Genomic DNA, 5,564 nt, shown 5'->3' with positions numbered 1-5,564 from the left:
AAGTATTGGCAGAAGGAGGTTCAATTTATTTCCCTGAAACTTGGCAAATAGCTTCCTGTCCACATTTAAAAGGGAGAGTGGCACTAACTGGGGCACAGAGTTGGGTCCTTATCTTCTTTGGGAATGTCTATGATGTGGGCTTCTAAGGACTGGAGAGAGAAGGAGGTTTGAGCAGAGATGGAGGAAGTGATTATAAAAGCTTTAAAATAGCTGATGGAGAAATCAATCCGAACTGTGACTTTTACTAGAGGGGGTGAACTTAATAGCCTCTGCCAGTTAAGACAAGGTAAACAGCTGCTCTAGACTATCCCTGTCCTCTGCATTTGCCAGAGGTCCCAATCTTGGACTAGTACGAGATAATGGCCTGGTGTTTAGAAGGATCAGATGGATCAGCCATGGGAACTTACAAATTATACAGTTTAATATATTAAGAAAGAGAGCAAATGCAATATCTGTGATGTTGTTGTTCAGGGTCCATGATTCATCCTCAATGGGATGTAGTCAGCATCCCAGTGTGTGGGATGCCAACGGTCTATATTGCGGTGCCAGAATCCCGACAGCGGCAGGATCTCGGCTCCAGTATTCCAACCTGCTGGCATCCCAAAGGTAAGTATCGGGGGTTAGATTTAGGGTTAGGCACTAGGAGGGGTTTAGGCACTAAGGGGGGAGTGTTAGGTTTAGGGTGCGGGGAGGGGGAGGTTAGGTTTAGGCACTAGGGGGAGGTTAGGTTTATGCACTGGGGAGGGAGGGTTATGGCAAGGGTTAGTAAACTTACTTATGGGTGTCGGGATGCTGCTGTCGGTATTCTGACCGGTGGCATCCCGACTGCTGGGAACCCATACCCAGCCCATCCTTAATAGAATGGATAAGGGATGTAGCCTATTGCGTTCTAAGAGCCCTAGACAACATTTTACCTCTCCTATTTTCCCAATGAAAGTAGCAGGTGCAGCATTTTCTATAAGAGAGCTTTAGTTTATTCAGCATCAACTGATTAAAAGCTGAGCGATCCACCAACTCAATGTCTGCGGAGAGCAAGGTTTTGTGAGAAGCTTTGAGGACCTAACTTTTCAGCTCAAGGGCATCCATCTGCCCTTTGCTTTTGCTTTTTGGGAAATAATATAATCTGGATGCACTGTCCCTGATTAATACATTTATGCGCTTCCCAGAAGGTGAGTTTGGAGGTCTGAGGAGTGGAGCTGAGCTTTATGTACTCATCCATGACCACCCCCAGTTATGTCATGGAGAAAGGCTGCCAATACTAAATGTACAGCCATGGCCAAAAGTTTTGAGACTGACACAAGTATTGGTTTTCACAAAGTTTGCTGCTTCAGTGTTTTTAGACCTTTTTGCCAGATGTTACTTTGGTATACTGAAGTAAAATTACAAGCATTTCATAAGTGTCAAAGGCTTTTATGGACAATTACATTAAGTTTATTCAAAAAGTCAATATTTGCAGTGTTGACCCTTCTTTTCAAGATCTCTGCAATTCGCCTTGGCATGCTGTCAATCAACTTCTGGGCCACATACTGACTGATGGCCGCCCATTTTTGTCTAATCAATGCTTGGAGTTTGTAAAAATTTGTGGGTTTTTGTTTGTCCACCCGCCTCTTAAGGATTGACTGCAAGTTCTCAATGGGATTAAGGTCTGGGAAGATTCCTGGCCATGGACCCAAAATTTCGATGTTTTGTTCCCTGAGCCACTTAGTTATCACTTTTGCCTTTATGGCAGGTGCCCCATCATGCTGGAAAAGACATTTTTCATCACCAAACTGTTCTTGAGTGGGTGGAAGAATTATATTCAATGTTATCTAAAACAACAAGGAGCGCAAATGATCATTCAATTCAACATTTAATATCCATGTATACATGTACATTCAAAATTTGCATTAAAAACTATATTGTGCAGAACACCAATTTTTAAGAAAAAATAAAAAAAAAACATAAAAAGTCCGCCGTTGCATAGATAATCTATATGCAGATGATTTGATTATTGCAATGATTTAGCCTTTTGTCTCCAATATGGTTGACAGGTATTACTAGCGTATCTCCAATCTCCCTTCTTTAATGCATCCCACAGATCATATTGTTAGCCCACCCAGTTAAGCGGTGTAAGTAAAGGTTTTTCAGTTCCAAGAGTAATATATCTCATTCAGTGAGTTCTTACCACTCCCGGCTTAGGTCTTTTGTAGCGGGAAAGCGATGGCACATGGTGCCGACACTTCATTGAAGGGGGAAAATGCACAAGGTAGAAGAGACCACCGGCTGGTTTGGAAGTGTGCTAAGCAATGCGAGTCCTCTGGCTGGTAGACAATTTGGCAGGTACAAAGTCCTTACGGAGCAGCTGCAGACAGGTGGAAATATCCCTTTTCCTTTACATGTTTCTCTTCTGTTTAAGGGTAGCGGTTTCTTAAACAGATGTAGATCATCTAAGTAGGGATGTGCAGGCTCGGATAGGTTCGAGTTTGCACGTTGAGTTCGGATTTTTCCCTCCAAAAAAACGGAACTCAGAAAGAGGCAAAACGTCATCTTGCATGGTCAAACATCATCATACCTGGACAAAAGTCCAGGAATGATGATGTTCGTCCATGCAAGATGACGTTTTGCCTCTTTCTGAGTTCCGTTTTTTTGGAGGGAAAAATCCGAACTCAACGTGCAAACTCGAACCTATCCGAGCCTGCACATCCCTACATCTAAGAGAGTATATCAGAATTACTCGGTAGGAGCCGCAATAATTTGCATATTGTAATAAGGAGAAACATTCATATGTATATATACTTTTAGTGTATTTTACAGGCGCCTGAATATTAGTATTTGAATAGTATCTATGGTTGGAAGAAGTTGCTCTTGGAGGATGTTTTGTTACCATTCTTTATTCATGGCTGTGTTCTTAGGCAAAATTGTGAGTGAGCCCACTCCCTTGGCAGAGACGCAACCCCACACATGAATGGTTTCAGGATGCTCTACTGTTGGCATGACACAGGACTGACGGTAGCACTCACCTTTCCTTCTCCGGACAAGCGATTTTCCAGATGCCCCAATCTGAAAGGGGATTCATCAGAGAAAATAACTTTACCCCAGTCCTCAGCAGTCCAATCCCTGTACCTTTTGCAGAATATCAGTCTGTCCCTGATGTTTTTCCTGGAGAGAAGTGACTCATTTGCTACCCTTTTTGACACCAGGCCATCCTCCAAAAGTCTTCGCCTCACTGTGCATGAAGATGCACTCATACCTGCCTGCTGCCATTCCTGAGCAAACTCTACACTGGTGGTGCCCCGATGCCACTGCTGAATCAACTTTGGGAGATGGTCCTGGCACTTGCTGGACATTCTTGGATGCCCTGAAGCCTTCTTCACAACTATTGAACTTCTCTCCTTGAAGTTCTTCATGATCCGATAAATGGTCGCTTTAGGTGCAATCTTACTAGCAGCAATATCCTAGCCTGTGAAGACCTTTTTGTGCAAAACAATGATGACTGCACATGTTTCCTTGCAGGTAACCATGGTTAACAGAGAAAGAACAATGATTTCAAGCTCCACCCTCATTTTAAAGCTTCCACTCTGTTTTCTAACTCAATCAGCATGACAGAGTGATCTCCAGCCTTGTGAGCGTCAACACTCTCACCTGTGTTAACGAGAGAATAACTGACATGATGTCAGCTGGTCCCTTTGTGGCAGGGCTGAAATGCAGTGGAAATTTTGTTTTGGGGATTAAGGGCCTGATTCAGAGCCTCTTGGCCGCTCGCATAGCTGTGGGTGACCACCCACAGCTATTGCGAGCGGCCAGGTGATGGTCACGATGGTCTCGACCATCGTGGCTTGCGACGAGACCCTTGCTGTAGGGTCTCGTTCCCGCAAGCCCCAGTGAGCTTCTGGCTCTTAATAGAGCTGGAGGCTCACCACTGACATCACTTGTGATGTCAGTGGGGCCGCCAAGGACCCCTTTCTGGTGTACAAGTTATAGCATCTATTGACGCAGGTTTGCGTCAAGACTCCTCTCCAGTGTACAACTCTCAAGTGCTCTCCTTCTCATCACAGGACACCTAGCACTATCAGCATAATAGTACAAGTAGCTATCTCCTGTATTGGTGCTTCTCTTTAGAAGTATATCCTCTGGGCCATTTACAGTATATCTGTCTCTATTCCCACGGTATCAGACACCAGTCCAAAGGGCCGCGACCTGCCAGTTTGGTGCAGCTAAAGCCCATATCTTGATTGGTGGGGTCACTGGAGAACACCTCCCAGCTGGTTAGACTCCTCACCTTTGGACTGGTCTCGTCAACATCTGACATCCGTGGATGAGGAGATCATATATACAGGCCCCACGCCTCCGATTCTTCCCTCAAGCCGGGACCTCAGCTTTCACTCCCTCCAAAGGGGAATAGGTTCCAAGAGGGTGAGAGAAATCTGTAAACTCAGTGAAATAGGTGGAGTACGTGCCAGACACAACTAATGGATTCCATGTTGGTAACTTTTAAACTCTTTAAATTCAATCCAATTAGTTGGCTTGTAGGACCTGATTTCACCACAAACTCGCACTGTGAATTGTAGTTGCAATCCAATTCCAAACTCACATTGCTGTTATAGAGGAAATTTGCGTTTTTGTGTGTGCACCCCCCCGAGGGTGTGTAAAGGTAGGGAAAATCTTTATATTAAGGTAAAAATGTCGGGACACAGTTCAAAACCCCTTGGACACCCACCCCTTCTCATGACTAATTGGGCATTTTGAAGCTTTCAATAAGCTTAATTGGTCCAGTAATTATATGTGTGTTAAAACAAAAATGGTCTCAAATTACACCAAAATCAAGTTTTTCGTTCCCTATGCCCACTGACAGCCTTCTATATGATTCTGCTAATGATGTTGTCACTTTTTTGCCATCCAGAATAGCTTCCCTACTTTTTCATGACATTCTCCCAAGTCACATGTTACAGAAAATTGGCACACTCTCACTGCAAGTAGCGCAAGTTGGCATTTCTAATTGGATCTCACATTTCTGGGGGTGCGCATTCGTGCGATGTTAGCAAGTTTCATAAAGCAAACTTGCACCTAATTGGACTGAGACTGACCCTTTATTTTGGTAGTAAAGGCAGACTATAAGCACAAATAATCAGGATACAATTAGGATGGGGTTCCCTCCAACAAATGCAACCTGGTATGTGAATAGGCTTTTGACAATAATTAAAAAAATAAAAGTATTGTGTAATAATATCACTGCGCTATATAAATAATTGTTAATAAATAAATCGAATGTAATAACAATTTTTCCAAAATATAGATATACCAAATGTATGTACTTTATGCAAGATAGAGCATCATTATTGGATCCATTATGGAAGAAAGGGAGTATGAGAAAGAAGAATGAAGCTACTTTATTTTTTTATTTTTTATTATTTCTATTTATTTCACAAATGTCACTTGTGCCAACACAAAATACACATCCTTGTTAAGTGGATCTTTACCGTTTTATCCCAGTAGCTCCCATTGTACTTGTATGCTGATAGTTACTCTGATTTCCTAGGTACTGTATGTGCAAACTACTTATGTTCCATGGAGGTAAAGCAGGGTCT

The sequence above is a fragment of the Taudactylus pleione genome, unplaced genomic scaffold, assembly GCF_031769625.1.
Source record: "Taudactylus pleione unplaced genomic scaffold, aTauple2 ptg000162l, whole genome shotgun sequence".
Classification (NCBI taxonomy): domain Eukaryota; kingdom Metazoa; phylum Chordata; class Amphibia; order Anura; family Myobatrachidae; genus Taudactylus; species Taudactylus pleione.
The sequence above is the reverse complement of the archived record's forward strand: the minus strand, read 5'-3'. Positions refer to the sequence as shown.